Here is an 18,247-nt window from a genome sequence, read left to right as displayed (position 1 = left end):
GGGAGCACCCGGGGGGGGGGGGAGCCCCTGGGTGGGGAGCACCCGGCATGGGGGGAGCACCCAGGTCCCAGAGGGGAGCACCGGGTTTCACAGGGAGCGTTTGGGATGCGGCCGCCGAAGCCATCACCCTCGGCCTGGACAGCTCAACACTCCGAGCGATTCTCAGAGCCACCGTTCGCGGGTGGTCACGTGAAAACTGAAAGCTTACTCCTGACCCCTGATCTGTGTCCCCTCCCAGCCCTGCAGGACTGGCTGTCCCGTCCGGCTCTGAGGGGCTCAGGAGGGCTGGGACCACCGCCCCCGCAGGCCCATGTCCTGGTTCTGGCGTGGGACGCCGCCTTTTCCTGGGCGCGAGGCGTGACCTCCTGACCCACTTCCTGCTGGACCTGAGCCCAGCCTGGTCCTTGCCCGCCACTGCGCACCTGCCCGGCCTCCGTCCTCAGCCAGGCCTTGCACCAGGTGGACCCACGTGTCCTCCGATGGGCATTTGAATGCCACCTGGATCTCAGCGCCAAGGGAACCAACCACCCTGCCAGGCCGGCCCCAGTGGACTCTGGGAAGTGCCCGCGGCGTGGGCTCGGCCCAGGGCGCCCTCAGGTCTGCTCACCTGCGGGCGCCTCTGGTCTCAGATGGGCTGAATTCCCAGCCGCCCAGCCAAGTCCTCAGCCTCCCTGAAGGCAGGGGTGCGTGCAGGTGAAAACCCTAAACTGGATAAATGAAGGTCCAGTCCCTTCCGTGGCCCGGACCCAGGCATGCACCCTGGGTCCCCCGTAGCTGAGGCGGAACCTGCAGGAGAGAAGCCCTCAGGCCTGCATCCAAGAGCTGGCTGCACAGAAAGCACTAAAACGACAAGAGGGGAGCGTGGAGCCAGGATCAGGGGCAGAAGGAGGGTCAGACACACTGGCGTTTTCTGTTGGTTATTTACTGGAGACGGCACAGGCCCGGAGCTGACTACACACCTGACAACAACGTTTACGGAAAACTTGCTGCTGGGACCGGGGAGGATGACGAGGGAGAGGAGAGGGGAGAAGGTGAGACAGAAAGCCGGGGCAGGAGGAGGAGGAGGAGGGAGAGGAGGAGGGAGAACACTGAGCTTCTCCCGAAGAAATCTGCCCTGTCAATCACTCCGTCTCAAAACCGCTGAGCTCTGAGGAGCAAAGACCCTGGACCGGGCTCACATCTGAATCAGGAGACTGACCTTGACCACGAGACCTTCCTCGGTGCCGTTGAAACGTCCCACGTGTCGGCCGTCAGTGCTGGGCCAGGACCGATGCCAACGCCGCTCGCTCACCGTGCCAGCGGGGACCCTCACCGAGCCGTCTCCCAGGCCAGCCGCTCCTCTCTGCCCGCCCAGCCCGGCCGCAGGCGGCAGATGGCCCTCTTAGCCGACACCTCCTGACGGGCTGAGCAGCCTCAGGCTGAACAAGTTACCAGCAACGTGGAGGCAGGAGGAGGCGACGCTTTACCCGTGGACACCACGGCCCCCAGGTGCGCAGACGTGGACGTGGACGTGGACGTGGTGCTGAGACCAAGTCCGGCTTCTTTCTTTGCTTCCTTCAGCCCCGATCTTCAGGAGCGCCCGCGACACGTGACCCGTCACAGAGGTTTGTTCTTAGTTTGAATTCTACTCGCTCTGGACTTCCGGGGATTCAAACCACCAAGCGCCCTGAGCCGCGGACGTATTCTGTTAGCTCACGTTGGTGTGAAATGGCCCGTGCGGTCTGGAAAAGGCAAAACTCGGGGACACGAGGCAGAGGCGTGGCTCGGCGAGTGGGGACCGGGTCGGTTTCCGGGGGCCATGGGGAGCTTCTGGGGCCGTGGCCCTGTTCTGGTCGCACAGCTGAATTCCTTTCCCACACCCCACAAAACGTGGTTTCTGCCCGGTAGCAAACGCCTCCCATGAGTCCCGGGTTGGGTGTAAGGTCACCTGCTGGGAGCTGTTTCAGGAAAAGGGGGGGGGGGAGAGACATCCTAAGAACACAGCTTCCCATGGGAATGGAACACAGGAGCGGCAGGGGCCCCGCCAGGGAAGGGGAGATGGAGATGGGAATCTGGGGGCGTCTATCCTGGGCCTGTTTTTGGAACTCCCTTCCACGTGCCCTCCTGGGCTCTGGGCAGACCCTCCGGGACTCTGGTTGGGGTCCCCAGGGGCAGGCATCGCACTGGCCCACCCTTCCGCTCAGCAGCCCCCCCCAGCCCCGGAGCGGACAGTCCCACAGAGGGCTGGTCTGACAACATGCATCTCGCTCCCTCTATCGCCGCGGGGGGCACAGTGGAGGCAACTGAGTGGCCAGCAGTGCCTCCGGCCTTGGCAGCCTGGCCTCGTGCCAAGCCTCCTGCCTGCCCCGTGGCCTCCCCCCTCCCCCGCCCCCTGGCCCCAGCCCGGCATTCCTGGCGAAATGTGACTGCCCGGCGCATTCTTTCCTGGCTTTGGTGAGGCGCCCGGCAAGCCTTCCCTCCTGCTCCCTCTCTGAGTCTCGGTGCCCCGGACACTGCTGGGCACGGCACCACCAGGAACCTTCCGGACACCAGCAGCCCCACCGTGCCCTGGGGACAGCCTTGTTTCTCCTCTGGAGAGAGTGCAAGGCATCCCCTGGTGCATTGTGGGTCATGGGAGGGGGGTGGTCTGTCTGTTAAAACTGCAGGTTTGAGCCCTAACCAGATGGGCTCAGTGGACAGAGCATCGGACCGTAGACTGAGGGTAGATAGAGCATTGGCCCTTAGACTGACCGGGCTCGGTTCCAGTCAAGGGCATGTACCTTGGTTGCTGGCACATCCCCAGTAGGGGGCGTGCAGGAGGCCACTGATCAATGCTTCTCTCTCATTGATATTTCTAACTCTGTCCCCCTCTCTTCCTCTCTGTAAAAATCAAAGAAATGTATTAAAAAAAAAAAAAAAAAAAAAAAGAACTCGGTCCCTGAGGGGTCCCGGGCCGTGCGAGCAGGACCCCGAGGCCGGGGTGTGGGCCTCGCCTGTCCGCAGAGATGTCTGCGGCCTCAGCGTCCCCCTCACCAGCGGACCTCGCGAGGAGGGGAAGGACATGGGGATCCTGCAGCGCCGGAGGGGGGACCGGATTCGATGTGTGTGTGATTGATGTGAGCCTGCGAATGCGGTGACTGCAGTGGAGTTAGGTGAGCTAATCCCCTACGCTCAGGAGAGGCATCAAAGGGGGGGGGGGCACAGGGACTGAACCCTAAAAACGACTGGAGCAGTGCTCGGAGGCCTCTGCACCTGGTGTCCGGGGCCGCATTCGGTGCTGAGGGGCCGGCTGTGCGTCCCGGCTGCCACGCGGGCGAGCAGGGCAGCTTGGCTCTTTCACTGCCTCCAGGGCCCTTCGTGTAAGACAGGGTCCTCTTCTCCGGTCTCCCTGGGACCCAAGAGTCTTCACCCCCTGCTCTCCCCTCTTGCAGTTGGTTTTCTGGGCGTGGACTGCGGGGCCCACATTCCCAGGAGGATCCCTTAGTGGCCCTTCCTCACACCCCCACGCACAGGCGGGAAGAGCAGGGACCACAGGCAGCGCCTCAAAGGGCCCAGCATCCTGGCTGCCCGCGGGGCCTGTGAGCCTGGCTCCCCGGGCTGCACGGTGGTGCCTCCAGGAGCCCTGGAGGCCTCAGTGGGAGACGGGAATGTTTGGCACAGACGCAGCTTCCTAAAGGTAAGTTACTGTCCTCGCTGTTTTTACAACACCGAGACCCAAAAAAGGCACAATCACCACCCTATGTGCACCGCGGCGGAGGCCTGAGCGCCCCCAGGAGCGCCAGCGGGGCCAGGGACCAGGTTTCTCTGTGCTGGCAGGTCACCAGCTGCAGAGTGTGACACTCAGAGGGAGGGGGCGGGCCAATGCGCCCATCTCGGAGGTGAGGACGCTGAGGCTTAGCTGGTGTTAACCACGTGTGTGGGGCCTCCCCCTCCACCTGCAGGCACTCGGCGCTCACCCGCAGATGGGGAAACTGAGGCTCAGGCAGGGAGTCCCCAGCCCCGCTGGGCTGGTTCTGAGCTGAGCACACACACCCGGGCTCCCGGGTGCAGGGCTTGGGCCGCACCGCACCGTGGGGACTGGGAGTTTGAAAGAATTCGCCTGCACATCGCCTCTCCGGACAGAGAGGTCCCCGCGTGCTCCCCGGGCGCCCGGGCCTGGGGTGTCTGGGGTGTCGGGGTCCGGGGGTCCGGGGGGGGCAGGCCTCGGGGTGCAGGCGCCCGCCCCCGGCGCGGCAGCCGCGGGGAGGGTCCGGCCCGCCGCGCCCGCCACGCCCTGCGCCCGGCTCCGCCCGCGCCGGCGGCCAGCGGTCCGGGCGGGGGCGGAGCAGGAAGGCGCGGGGGCGGGGCGGGGGCGCGGGCGCGGGCGGGGCGCGGGTTTAAAGCCCGGCGCGGGGGCGGGGAGCGGGGAGGTGCAGCACCCAGCGCCGCCGCAGCTCGCTCCAGGCCCGGACGCCGCGGAGCAAAGTTTGCGCCGCCGCTCGGGGCCGGATCGCGCGTGCCGCCCGCCGGACGGAGCGCAGAGGCCGCCGCCCGGAGGAGGAGGAGGAGGAGGAGGAGGAGGAGGCGCAGGTAGGCGGCGGGGCGGCCGCAAGTTACTTTGCGGCCGGGCGGGCGGCGGCGGCCCCGGCATTGTCTGCGCGCCCTCGGCGGGGCGCGGGGCGCGGGGCGGGCGGAAGGGCGTCGCCTGGGGCCGGGGGCTGCGGCCGGGGCCGGGCGCGGGGCGCGGGGCGGCGGGCGGGCCGGGCTCTGCGCGCGGGCGCGGGACCCGGGAGCCGCGGGGCCTCGGAGGACGGACGCGGGACCCTCCGGGCGGCGGCGCGGGGCGGGGAGGGGGCGCGCGGTCGGGCGATGGCCGCTCCGGCCGGGAGGATGGGCGCCGCCTCCGCGCCCGCAGCCGCCGGTGCGCCCGCCCGCGCGCGGCTGGCCGGACCCTCCCGCCCGGAGCGGCGCGGCCTCGGGATCTTTTTTCTTTTTCTTTCTTTTTTTCCCGCCCCCCCCCCCCCGCCCCGGTTCCGTTAGCGGCCCGCTCCCCGCGCTGGGCCCGGCCCGGCCCGGCCCGGAGGCTCGCGGGCCGCCGCCGCCAGCCGTGGAGGCGCGATAAGAGCGTGCGGTTTGCGGAGGGAATTTCTGATGCAACTCGCCGCCCTCTCCCCCTGCGAGCACCGCCGGGAGGCCCGCAGCCCGGGGGCGCGGAGAGGGTGCCCCCTTCATTGTGTCCGCCCCCCCCGCCGGGATCGGGGGACCCCAACTTTCCGTCCCGGCGGCGCGGCGGGCGGCGGGCGCCACAGGTGCCGGCCGCTCCGGAGGCTCCCGGCCCCGCGCCCAGGGGTCCCGGAGGCGGGGAGACGGGCCGGGGGGACCGGGGCGCACGGGCCGCTGCCCAACTTCCCGGGCCGCCGCGGCGGGGGCACTTTGTCTCCGAGGCGCCGATCAGCGTGTGCGCCCCGCGCCGCGCCCCGCGCCCCGCACCGGCCCGGCTCCCCACAAAGCCGCGGCCCCGGGGTGGGCTTTAGAGTCCCCCTTCCCTCCTCCCCTCCCCGTCTCTCTCTCACAGTAAAATTGGGTAAATCTGGTTTCTCCGAGCAGCAGTGCTGACTCCGAGAGGAGGGGGAGTGTCTTTCGGGGGAGGGCGGAGAGGGTTTACTCAGGAAAAGTCCTGAACCCCGTGTTTCCTGGGACGACGGCGGGGATTCGAGGTTCTCCTCTTTGCAGTGGGAGCCCCGAGGACGGCGCACACGGGGGAGGGGGTCTCCGGGGACCCCGGGGCTCTCCCATCACAGGGACTCAGGGCAGTGTGGCCGCCGCCTCTGCAGCCTGTCCCTGCAGGAGAGGGGGTCGCAGCCTTGCTGCTCTGCACCCTCTGGCGCCCGGACCACCCCCATTTCACAAGTTTGGAAACTGAGGCTCGAGAGGGGACACTGGCCGCCCCGGGCACCGGGCCAGCAAAGCCCTGGCTGTCGTTTCAGTCCTGTGAGCTCTCTCCTGCTGCACAAGGGCTTCTGCCTCTGAGGCAGGGATGGCCAGAGGACACCCCCACACCACACGCACACGCACACGCACATGCACATGCACACACACAGCCTCCAGTCACCCCCAGTCTCAGGCCGGAGAATGAGAGACTCACGGCTGGCCCTGAGGTTCCCAGCTGTGCAGAGTTCGGCCTTTATCGCCTGGGTCATTCTCAATATTTTCTTTTGTCCACTCGCTGTTTATACTCAAAGACACGTTTATTTTGGAAGGAAGCACAGATCTCCACAAAGTCGTGCGTTTGATCTGCCAGGGACGTTTATGGCCACGAAAACGGCGTTTTAATAAAAGTTGTATACCCCGAAGTTGTCCGTTGCCTGTCTCATGGGGGTGGGGGCAGCCCAGATGCCTTTTGTGTGTGGACCAGGGGCCTGGCGTGGGCAGGCTCAGGCCAGGGCCTCGGCCAGGGCTGGGCGGGGCGGTAGCCACCAGGAATGGGGCCCAGCGATGGCCCCCACCGGGCGAGAAGAAGGAAGTCGGAATCCAAGAGCCGTCCAAACGGTTTGGTATTGCCGCCACGGCTGGTTCCAGACTCCACAGTGTGTGGAGGCCAGGCCCCCGCCCGAAAAGGGGCCAGCCGCTCGTGGTTAGAGCCCAGGCCCCCAGGCCAGAGGGCTGCTCTTGGTTTTGGTTCCCAGTCAAGGGCACACATCTCAGGTGCAGGTTCAGTCCCCCTGGCCTCGACCAGGGCCACGTGTGAGAAGCAACCAATCCATTTATCTCTCCTACATCAATTCTCTCTTTCCCTCTCCTCCCACCTCCTCCCTCCTTTCCACTCAGTCAAAAAAAAAAAAAAAAAAAAAAGCGATGGAAAAAGTACCCTCGGGTGAGGATTAAAGAAAAAGCACCCATGTCCGAGGGGTTCTGCCCAGGCCTTCTCTGTGCGTTTGCAGCTGGAGGCACAGACCCCGTCTGTCTCGCCAACCTGGCCTCGAAGGGGCCCAGCAGCAGAAAATGTTTGCTTTGTCTCGTCTAAGCCATCGGTCTCCTGTCCACAATTTAAATAAAACTTTTTCTGCGAGTGGAGTGTTTTTTTTTGAGTCTGGTCTTATTCTGTGCTTCGCTCTGGAGCAGCGGGGAGGGTCTGTGCTCATGGGCGCGTAACGGGCCTCGGGTCCCAGCCCCGGCTGGCGAGGGATCTGTGTCCGTGTTTTAGCCGCACACGCCTGGGGAGTCTGCGGGGGACACCTTTGCCTCCGGCCACCTTCCGTGGCTTCTGAGCAGAGGGTGAGCGGAGGGCTTTTGGTCTGGGCATCTCGTTAGTGAACACGGGGCCTGTTAACCAGCTGGGGGTGCAAGCAGGTGACCCTTACAGCCTTAAAGCCTGGTCTCAGGGAGGCTGACAGCCCTTCTGTATTTTTTACTTTTAAAAAAATATATATTTTTATTGATTTCAGAGAGGAAGGGAAAGGGGGGGGGGAGAGAGAGAGAGAGAGAGAGAGAGAGAGAGAGAGAGAAATTAATGATCAAAATTATGGATCAGCTGCCTCCTGTATACTGCCCCCCTCCCCCCATTTCAGGCATGTGCCCTGACCAGAATCAAATAGTTACTTGGTCATAGGTTGACACTCAATCACTGAGCCACACGGGCCAGGCTGACCACCCTTTTGTGACAATGAAAGAAAGAATGGTGACTGCCCTTGAGAGAGCAACAGGCGGGATCGAGCCATGTGCCTCTGCTGTGGGGACACCCAGACTTTAGGGCGAGGGGTCCCCTTGGGAGTGAGGGGAGCCTCGCTCTTCCAGGTGCCCGTCATGCAGAAGGGGGTGTCTTGTGGAGGGAACATCTCTGAGGCCCTTCGGTGCCGTCCTGCTGTAGGGCCTGCCCGGGCCCCGGGAGGAGGGTGGTCTGCTGGGAGGGACAGCCGGCTGTGTGCAGCGTGGGGTCTGTGGGCTTGGGGAAGTGCCCCTCCACGCGAGGCTCCTCTCGGGGAGCAGCTGCGCGGGGTGTGCTTTGGCCCCGGTGGCGGGAAGGGGATCGGGAGGAATGCGCCCCCCCTCGGCCGGGCTGACCACTGCGCACGGCCCGCCCGCGGCTCCAGCTGCCGCCATGTGCTCCCTGAGCGGGCCCCTCGCGCGGCGCCTGGGGGCAGGGGGCACGGCCACCGGACGCGCTGTGGGCGACGTGGCGTGCCCTCGGGGGGCAGGTGGCGGGTGGCAGGAGCTGGAGATGCTGCCTCTGGCACGTCCACCGGGGCTCTGAGTGTCCTGCTTTCTATTAATCGGCGAGGCCTCGCCGGGCACGTGGCTCGTGGAGCGGCTGGCACGGAGCCCGCGCGTGGGCCTCGCCGTGGCTGTGACGCTGTCCCGGGGCTGGAAGCGGGGGCTCTGCAGCCGGGCCCTCAGGGCCGCCAGGCACGGCAGGAGCTCTGGGAGGACTGGGCCTCGGTTTGCTGAGTTGTTTTTTGAACTCTCACCCCGAGCCAGTCCGGGCGGTGGTCTCTCCCACTCTTTTCTGGGTGGCGTGCCCTTTAACAGAAACGTCTCACGCTCCCACCCACCCGCCAGGTTAGGCTTCCTGGCTCAGGGGACCCACAGAGGCCAAGAGCCCTGTGAGCCCAGGAGCGCTGAGATCAGGAGTTGGTGCAGCATCAGCCTCCTGCGTGGAGGAGGGTCCTTCGCCCCAGGCAGACCCCTCCCCACATCCGGGCGCTGCTGGGGAGGGCTGCTCCCGCCAGGTGGCCGTGGCCGGAGAGCCTGCTCCTGGCTTTTTCCAGAATGCCCCTCTCTCTCCTGGACCCTCCCGGCTGTTTGTAGAGAAAGGAGACGGAGCCTCTCTCTGGACTCAGGTCTGGAGGGGAGGGCACTGGGAGGAGGGACAGGCGGGAGAAACCCCCCTCCCCCCGAGAGGTGGGCCCTCCTGCTGGCCCGGGGTGTCTTCACCAGACAGATCTGTCCGCGGGGAGGTCCCAGTGTCCTCAGCCCTCAACACCCAGGCACCCTGTTGTCAGGTAACTCCCAGAAGGAAAGGCGGCGGCTTAGGAGTTGGGTGTTTTTTTCCTTCTGTTTTTTTTTTTTTTTTTCTGTCTTTACCTTCATATTTCTAAGCAGATGTCTGCATGAGGAATCACAAATCGCTCCCCCCCGGGCTCCCTCCCCCTCCCCGTCTCCCAGCGCCAGTGTCCCCGCTTAGACGGCCCCGTCGGAATCCCACTCTGGGACTTTTTCCGTCCTCCTGCTCTCTTCAGCTCACGGGGCTGGGCGAGGACTTGGGGGACAGATGCTGCTGTGACACCCCCCTCCCCCAGACCACGCTGTGACAGCCCGCCCCAGCCGGCCTCGGAGACTGGGCTGGCTTTCCCTGTCCGAGGACCTCTCCTTTCCTCCTGCGCTGTGTTCGCATCTGCTTTGTGGTCTCTGCACTTATCGCGCCCTGCTCCCACCCCGCTCCAAACTGACACGGTGTGCAAATGTCCTCTCGCACACCCTCGGTAGGTGGCCAGCTTTATCTCCTGGAAACCATCTCTCCTCGGGGCCCTGGGGCCCCTCGGGCTCCCAGTCCACAGCCGCCCTGGCTGCTTCCTTCTCCATCCTTCCCTGCTCTTGGCTCTCCTGACCCCTCTGGCCTGGCTCTCTCCAGAGTTCGATGGTAACATTCCATCACAGCGTCCAGGAGAGAGGTGCCTGCGGACTCTGAGGCCTGCGGGTCTGTCTGAGCGCGGCTTTCCCTCCGAAGGTGGAAGGCCCCGCTGTGCGGGCGGGAGGCGGCTGCTCGAGGCCGGCGGGTCCTTGGTTCTCTGCGTGCGGAGACGTCCTGGTGCTTCTGTTGGTTTGTTCCCCCATCGTCTCTCTTTCACGCCCGCGAGCTCCCTTTGTCTTTGTCTGGGAGCCCCTCGGGGCCGAGCATGGGGGCGGGGACCTCCGGGGCCCCTCTGGACGGGAACTCGGGTCCTTTGGGGATGGGACCGGTTTCTGAGTTAATTCTTTAATTTACCTTCTTCCATTCTCCTCTCCTCTCTTCTGAGAGGGGTTTTTTATCTGCTGGTCAGCTGCCTGAACTGGTTCTCTCTCTCCCTTAAAAATGTACTGATTTGAGAGAGAAAGGGAGCGGGAATAGGAGGAGGGGAGGGGGAGGAGATCACAGTGGTTCCTCTTAGTGCACCAGGGGGTGGTGCTTGTTTGCTCCTGACGGGGGTCGAGCCCCTGGGGACGGCGCTCTGGCCAGGGGGCTGCCCACCCTTCTCCATCCTGACCCCATCCTGTGTCTTTGTGCTGCCCTAGGTTGTGGGGCACAGCAACGTGACTAACTTTCCCAGTAGCTTTCTCTATCTTCATTTTTAATTTTTAGGACCTCTTTTTTGGTTATTTTCCCCTAAATTTACCTTTTTAGAGTAGCTTTAGATTCCTTGCAAAAAAAAGTTGAGTGGAAAACACAGATTTCCTATCCTCCCCCCACCCCCCGCCTCCCCGGTCCCCTCACACTCAGCACCCCGCTGGAGGGGGACTGTGTTCCAGCCACTGAGTCTGCAGTGGTGAGATGTCGCCCTAAACAGTTACTCTCATGTTAATGGCATCATATTCCTGTTTCAGAGAGGCACGCTGTCTTTTTAAATCTTTTTTTCCGGAGATGTGAGTTTTAGTTTTAGTTTTTCCTGTGGTCCCTTCTCTCCAGTTGTAGCTACTTTTTCACTTTTACTTTTTTTTTTTTCTCCTGCTTGCGGCCGGCTTCCCCAGAAAGCAGACCCTTGGGCAGGCAGGAACTTACGTGCGTGTTTGATTTGGGTGTGCGAGCCCCGGCGGGGGAGGGGCGGGAGGCGAGCGGACACGCGGCACAGGGCTGGGCTTTCTGGATTCCTTCCTGTCGTCTGCCTCTGCCTCCCCGCCCCGCTCCCACATCCCGGACCGGCCGGAGCCCCGCAGGCCGCGGGGGCGCGAGGCAGAGGCGGTGCTCCCGCCCTGAGCCCCCTCCTCGCCCTGGCAGCCAGGAGGCCCCGCGGAGAGCCGGCTCCCCGCGCTGACTTTCCCTGGGACCTCAGGCAAGTTCTGTGCCTGCGCTCTCCTCCTCCCGCGGGCTGCTCTCCCGGGGCCCGAGCCGGGCGCCCCCCGCAGCATCTCGGGCTGGGCGCAGGCCAGCCGCGACCTGCCCCGACGGGGAGGCTCTTGTCCTTTGTTCTGGGGTGGACACTCCTTCGTGGCGGCTCCCAGAACCTGCCTCCCCCTGCTTTCCTGTGGCCGCCTCTAAGTAGCCCAGGAATGTGGGCCTCATCTCCCCCCGCCCGGGTGATTATCTGCGTCTCTGCCTTCTGGAGCGGTGAGGGTGAGTCGGGGGTCCCGCGCTCGCCCCGGAGCGCCTCCCCCTGCAGCCCCTCCCCCCTGAGCCCCCTGCCTTCCTGCCGCTGGGCGCGGGGCAGCGGCTGGGTTTGAGTTTGGGGAATTGGTGTCGGCAGCAGGCTGTTCTGTCCTCGCTGCCTTTTACACCCCTCGGCCCTCTGCCGCCTTCTCTGCCAGGGAGGGCCCTCTGCCCGCAGGTCCCGCCTGTCGCCCTGAGTGCAAGCCCCTTACCCTCTCCAAGCCTGTCTGTGCCCTGGCGCGTGGCAGGGGTGTGTGTGTGTGTATGTATGTGCAGAGACTAGTGGGGAGCAGATATCCCGTATGTAGTGTTTCCTTGCCATCATTTTGAATTCATCTCTTTTCTCTGTGATGTCCCAATAGCTTTGTGCCTGTGGCTTCAGGACAGTCTGCCCTTCCTTGGCGTTCTCGCTGACATTTTGGGGAGGGGAGTTGGACAATCCTGACTCGGGACAGCTGGAAATGGCTGGCTTTGGGGGTCAGGGCCCCCCAGGTGGGTGGGGAGAGGGGAGGCCAGTCACACGTCTGAGACTCCCTCCGCCCCCAGCGCCGTGCTGTGTGTGGTTTCAGGGTGGGTGAGGTGGACTCGGGGTTCTGTGAGTGGCCAGTATGTGCCCTTGCTCAGTAGGGTGGAGGGTGATTGTGGGGAGGGCAGGGGTATTTTTTTGGGGGGGGTTGCCATGAGAACCAGGGGTTTGTATCAGGAGCCCTCACCACATGACGCCTGCACCCCACCTCGGTGCTGGGCTCCCTGTGGTGGTCCTGGACCAGGCCCTGCCCTCCTCCCCTTCCTCAGAGCGCCTCACCGCCCGGGGGGGGGGGGTCTGCTGTAGGCTCCCCCAGGCCATAGAGAGTGGTGGGCGGGGGACGAGGGGTGATGCCCCACTTGGGCCTAAGGTGTCCAGACGTCCCACTTTTGGCGGGACAGCCCCGATTTTTAACAATTTGTCCCGCGGCGTTTGAAAAAAAGTCCCGATTTTTTGAAAGATAAGGACTTTTTTAAAACGCCGCGGGACAAATTGCTAAAAATCGGGGCTGTCCCACCAAAAGCGGGACGGCTGGTCACCTTACACTTGGCAGATCTGGAAGTGGCTCCCCGCTTCTCCGTGTTGGGTGCAGCACCCCAGGCTGCGCCAGGGGCCAAAGACCCCGGGGTCTGGGCTGTGCCGCCAGCGGGGCGGCCTGTGCCCGCGCCCGGCGACTCTGAGCGCCAATCCCCGCGCCGGCGCGGGCGAACCCTCGGCGCGTGGCTCTGCGGCTTCATGGTCCACCCGCCTGTCGTCAGCGGACCCGCTGCGCGTCCTGCCGCGGAGCCGTGCGCTCTGCCTGCGCCGAGGCCGCGCAGCCCCCGCGCCGCCGGTTGCCGGGCAGCGCAGGTGCGGCCCGCGGCGGCCGCTTCAGCACTTCGGCCAGCGGACAGCTGAGCGCTTTCCCACGCCCGGCGCCCGCCTCGCCCGGCCGCGTGCGCCCAGCGCCCCCGTGCGGCCGCCCGGCGGTGCGGGCACCGGAAGTCCCACCCCCGGCGCGGCGCCGCGGCCGCTTCAGCACTTCGGCCAGCGGACCAGCTGAGCCGGCTCCCACGCCAGGCCGGGCGCGCGGTGCCGCTGTGCCGGCGCCCGGCCGCCAGCGCGCGTGGCCGCCGGTGCCGCCGGTGCCGCTCGGCAGGTGGCGGGCTCTGAGGTAGGCGCGGCGGCGGCGGGCCTCCAGGGTGTGGCGCCGTGGTCCCCTGCGGCCCACGGGGCCCGCCAAGCGCCCGGTGCCCTGGTGCCCGCGCCCGGCCGCATGCGCGCCGGGACCCCGGCGGCCAAGTTCCTCTCGGCTCGGCAGGTGACGGACACCGACGTGAGGGCACCGGAAGTCCCACCCGCGGTACGTCTCTGCGGTCCGCTTCGGCACGCCGGCCGGCGGACCAACCGCGCGGGCTCCCAGGCTGCGCGGCCCGGCCCCGGCCCCGCCGTGAGCGCGCGTGACCCCCTGCGCCCAGGCCCGCTGAGCGGGTAAACCGGAAGTCCCACCCGCGGGCGGTACGGCAAGCCGGCTGGGCGGACCGGCCGAGCTGGCTCCGATGCTGCTGCCTACGCACTGCGCGGCCGTGCCCAGGCCCAGCCGGGAGCGCGCAGTGACCCCGCGTGCCCAGTCCTCCTCAGTGGGCGCCGGGCACCGATGAACCGGAAGTCCCACCCGCGGCACGGCGCCCCGGCCGGGCAGACCAGCGGAGCAGCGGGCGCCCGTGCTCCGCTCTGCACATTGCGTGCCGCGCGGCCGCACTCAAGCCCAGCCGCGCGCGCAGCGACCCCATGCGGCAAGTCCCGCGAGCAGGCACCGACGCAGGTGCACCAGAAGTCCCCCCCGCGGTGAGGCTCTGCGGCCCGCTTGGGCGGGGCCCCGGCCGGTGGACCGGGCTGGGCGGTCCCCGGCGCGGCGCCACTGCGCCTGCGCAGCCCGCGCCCCTGCCCAGCCGTGCGCGCGCAGCGACCCCGTGCGGCAAGTCCGGCCCGCGCGGCGGCGCAGCGGCGGCCCCCTCCGCGGTGTGGCTCCCTAGACCGCGGCACGCAGGCCGCTGGGCGGTCCCCTGCGCTGCGCCACTGCGCCTGCGCAGCCGTGCCCCGCCCAGCCCCGCCCCGCCCGCCGCGGCTCCATGCTGCAAGCCTGGCCACGGCGGGTACGTGGCTGCACCCACGGCCCCGTCCGCCGGGTGGCTCCCTTGTCCGCGCGGCGCAGGCCGGGCCGCGGCCCGCTGGGCGGGCTCCTCCGCTGCGCACTGCGCACTGCGCATGACGTGGCCGCGCCCCGCCCCGCCGGGGGCGCGCAGCGACCCCCCTGTCCCCCGCGGCGAGCCCCGCGCGCGCACGGGCCGGCGGCGCGGGTGCACCGACAGCCCCTTCCGCGGTGTGGCTCTCTTGTCCGCGCCGCGCCCGCCGGCCGCCGGCCCGCCGCTGTGTCCCCGCCGCCGCCTGTGGTCCGGGGCTCGGCTGCCGCGTGCTTTCCGAAGCGCCGCCCCCACCCGCTCGGGCGGCGGCCATGGCCGCCCGCGGAGTCCTGGGCCCCGTGGCCGCCGTGGACGGTAGCTATCCCGCTCGTGATGCTCATTGTTTGATGCGGAGCCAGCAGTGACGCCCCGGCCCACCGCCCCTCTCTGCCCCGGGGGCGGCGGGCGGCGCGGCCGCGGGCTGCGGCCCAGGCCCGCCCGCACCCTCAGCCCCCGATGACGTGTGTGTCACACTGCCCCTGCCACCCTCCCGCCGCCATCACTGCCAGGGCCCCGAGGACCGCGGGGACGAGGCGCCGGGGCAGGGCTCGCCCCCCGATGGCGCTCCACGCGCTGCGCCCGGCCCGTGGGGCCCCCGCGCCCCGGCTCCGCGGGACAAGCAGTCCGATCGGCCCTCTTCCATATTGATTGTCCCTCCGAGCCCCTGCGGCCTGGCCTGCCGTCCGTGGCGAGCCCGCCGAGGAGATAGATGCTCGAGGCCCGGAGGCGGTGCCTGCGCCCGGGGCTGCGCTCCGGGGGCGGCGGGCCCTGCGGCGGTCTCTGTGAGTATGGAGGTGCCGGCCAGGGTCTGCGGGTGACCCCGGGCGCGGCCATGGGCCTTGGTGTCCTGCGTGGCTGGGCCCGTGGTTCCGGGGAGGCCGGCCGGGCCGTCCCCGGGGCTGGGAGCAGGCCTCGCCCTGTTCCTTTGGCCGGGGCCCCCGGCTCTGTGCTGGGAGGGGCGGGCAGTTGGAGCGGGTCTGCCGGGTTTTCCATCCGGGGCGTCAGGGCCTGCAGGAGCACAGGCTGCCCTGGTGGTGCGGGCGGCGCTGGGCAGGCTCCCGGGGGTGAGGTGTTAGGTGTTGTACGGGGGCTCTCTGGGGGGGATGCACTGAAGGTGGGGTGCCCGGTGCTCCCCTTGCCCCTGTAGCAGTGGCAGGGGGACAGGCCCCAGTCTCTGGGCCGGGGGAGCGCGCAGGAGGCGGGGGTCGCGGGGTGCCGGGATTTCGGGGCGCCAGACCACATGTGCGAGTTCCCCCTAACGTCTTCGAAGGCTCTCCACTCCCAGTGGCCGCCCGGAGCCGGGCTCTGAGCTCGAGAGAACACTGGGTCTTTTGAATCTGGGAATTTGGCGACATTTCAAACTCCCTCGACGCTCAACCCTCGAGGTCCCACAGAAGCCGGGCCTCCCGGGGTGTGTCCTGCGATTTAGTAAGAACGTCTTAGGCAACCGCGGGAGCAGGTGCGCATTCCTCTGCCCGGTAGGCAGGTCGCCCTCCTCCCTGATGCTCAGGTGGAGGGGTGCCGGGCAGGGGCAGGGTCCTGGGGGGGTGACCTCTGACCCGCCTGTCCCCGGGCTCCCACCCTCGCCCCGAAGCCCTCTGCGGGGTTTGGGCCTGGCCTCGCCAGTCCGGGTGGAGCCCCCTGAGGGGTGACGCCTGGTTCGGACATGGCCCGGCTCGGGGGCCGCACCTCGGCCTGGTGACCAGGGCCTTCACAGCTGGAGTTAGAACCCTGGCCGCCGGGTGGGCGGGGCAGGGGAGAGGTGGCCTGGGGCTGGCTCGGCCCTGGGACCGGGGTCGGGCATGAACAGAGGAGTGGTGTGGACCCTCTTGCTCCGGCCTTTTCTGTGGGCTCTGGAAGGAAGTTGGCTCCCCACACCACCCCGGCCGGACCCCGGCATTCAGCGTGGTCACACGGCAGGTCCGACATCCGTGTGAGGTTCGGCCCTCTTTCCTAGATTTCCGGGCTGGAAATGAGCCCGGAAACGTGGGCCCATCAGGAAAACCCTCCCAGGGTGGTGTGGCCGTGTCCCTCCCCACGCGGGGCAGTCAGGCGAAGGGGCGGGAGCGCCGAGCAGGCTGCAGGCCAGGGGCCTGTCGGGGGAGAAGAGGGATCTCAGTGTGTCTTGTCCCTTTAAGTGCTGCTCGGCCCCCTCCTGCGGCTGTGAGGGGCCAGGGCCACGTGGTCACTCCCTTTGTCACCTGGGACAGAGGTTACTGGGAGGCGCTTTTTTCTGTCTTCTTTCCCCGTTTTTGCTGAAGGTGTTGGGGTGACGCTGGTGAATGAACTGATACAGGATGAGAGTTCCGAGGAGGCCGTGGATGGCTTTGACAGGGACCGCGCAGTCCTCCATTCCACATGTCCGAGGCCGCCGGCCTGGGTCCCGGCCCGCTGGGGGCGGGGAGGAGGCAGAGGGGTGGCGGGGGGCCTGGACCATTAGGAAGTCTTACAACCCAATCCCTCGCTGACTTTCCTGGAGGGCGCTGGCGAATTTCAGGACTGACACCAGTTAAATATTAACCGCATCTGCAAACAGCCGGTTATCTCCTAGAGATGGTGTTAGAATGCAGATGCCAGCTCAGCGAGGGGCAGGCTGAGACCCTCTACCCGCCTCTCCCCTCCTTCCCCGCTCCCCCCGGAGCCACACTGCCCGGGCCCGCTCGAGCACACGCCCTCCCCCCTGCCTCCAGCTCCTTTTCTCTAGAAAGCCCCCGAAAAGGACACTTCCCCCGCAGGAGCTATCGCTGCTAAAGCTATTACCTAATCGGGGAAGGTTGCCAAGAGTTTGTCAGCGACCAGCCCGGCGCTCTCCGAGTGGCCTCCTCCTGTGCCCTGCTTTGTCCCGTGTGTGCCCGTGAGCGTGGGGTCCTGCTCCATGTCCCCAGGGGCTCGCCCCGGCTCTGTTCGGAGGTTTCTGCCTTGTTTGTGATCAGAACACCTAGAAAGGCCTGGAACCTTCTGGTCCCTCAAGGGCCCGGAGCTGATCCTGCCTGCCTGCGTTTGAGGAGTGTGCGCGCGTGTGAGAGGGTGTCCCCACGGAGCACCCACCCACGGAGGCCCTGCTTGGGACTGTGAGGGCCAAGGCTGGTGCCCGGGGAGGCTGCCCGCCTGACCGGGCCAGAATTGTTAGTGGGCGCACCCCTTTTTGTGCTGATTATGTCATGGGCCTCGTCTTTTTTTTTTTTTTTTAATACATTTTATTGATTTTTTTTTTTTTAGAGAGAGGAAGGGAGGGAGAGAGAAACAACGATGTGAGAGAAACATCGACCAGCTGCCTCCTGCACACCCCCCACAGGGATGTGCCCGCAACCAAGGCACATGCCCTTGACCGGAATGGAACCCAGGACCCTTGAGTCCACAGACCAATACCTTGTCCACTGAGCCACACCAGCGAGGGAGGGCCTAGTCTTCTCTGGGGCCCCCTCTCTTTTTTTCAAATGCAGCTTTTCTGGGATGCAATTCCCACGTGGCCCAGTGTACCCCAGTAAAGGGCACCGCGCGTCAGAATGAACGTACTCAGACACGTGCAGTCAGTGGTGTGTGAGTGTAGTACAGACAGTGTCCAGTCAGGATGGGCACAACCCCTGCCTTTTCCTTAAAAAAAAAACCCAAAAATAAATTTTTATTGATTTCAGAGAGGGAGAGGGAGAGAGAGAGAAACACCAACGATCAGATAGAATCAGCTGCCTTTTCTGCGCCCCCCTCTGGGGAGGGAGCCCCAAACCCGGGCACGTGTCCTGATGGGGGATTGAACTGTGATTTCGTGGTTCTTGGATCGATACTCAACCACGGAGCCACGTGGGCTGGGCCACACTCGCCTTTAGAATAACTCAGGGCGTCAGAAGGAGCCCTCTGTCACCACATGTCCTCCGAGCTCCCCCGCTCCGTCCTACCAACCACTGCTCTGCACGGTAGATCTGCCTGTCGGGGGGGTTTTGATGGTTGGGATCATACAATAGGTGGTTTTGTGCCTGGCTTCTTTCACTTAGCATAACGTTTGCAAGGTCTCTCCACGTGTGGCACGTGTCGGTACTTCTTTCATGTCCGCGCCGAGCGCTGTTAATATTCCCGGGTGTGTACAGAACACCTCTTGTTTCTCCACTTGTCCTTTTGAATATTTGGGTTGCTTGAGCCTTTTGACTGCTGGGAATTATGCTTTTATCAACCTTGGTTTGGCCCGCAGCTCTCTGAGCCCCTGCTTCC

At 66.0% G+C, this 18,247-nt stretch overlaps 1 protein-coding gene across 4 annotated transcripts in view; it reads left to right on the top strand.

Annotated features, from left to right (window-relative positions):
- Positions 1-4,375: 4,375 nt before the first annotated feature.
- GRB10 (growth factor receptor bound protein 10) overlaps positions 4,376-18,247 on the top strand; it is an 88,397-nt gene continuing 74,525 nt past the window's right edge. For 3 of the 4 annotated variants that reach the window (XM_084896173.1, XM_084896175.1, XM_084896171.1), the window contains exon 1: positions 4,376-4,548. The gene's annotated coding sequence lies outside the window, so the exon portion shown is untranslated. Of the gene's footprint in view, positions 4,549-13,008; positions 13,165-18,247 lie in introns of those variants that run through there. The other variant, XM_084896172.1, reaches the window with a different exon arrangement.

This window comes from Pipistrellus hanaki, assembly GCF_964339955.1.
Source record: "Pipistrellus hanaki genome assembly, chromosome: 10".
NCBI lineage: Eukaryota > Metazoa > Chordata > Mammalia > Chiroptera > Vespertilionidae > Pipistrellus > Pipistrellus hanaki.
Note: the sequence above shows the minus strand (reverse complement) of the source record. Positions and strands in the feature narration are given on the sequence as shown.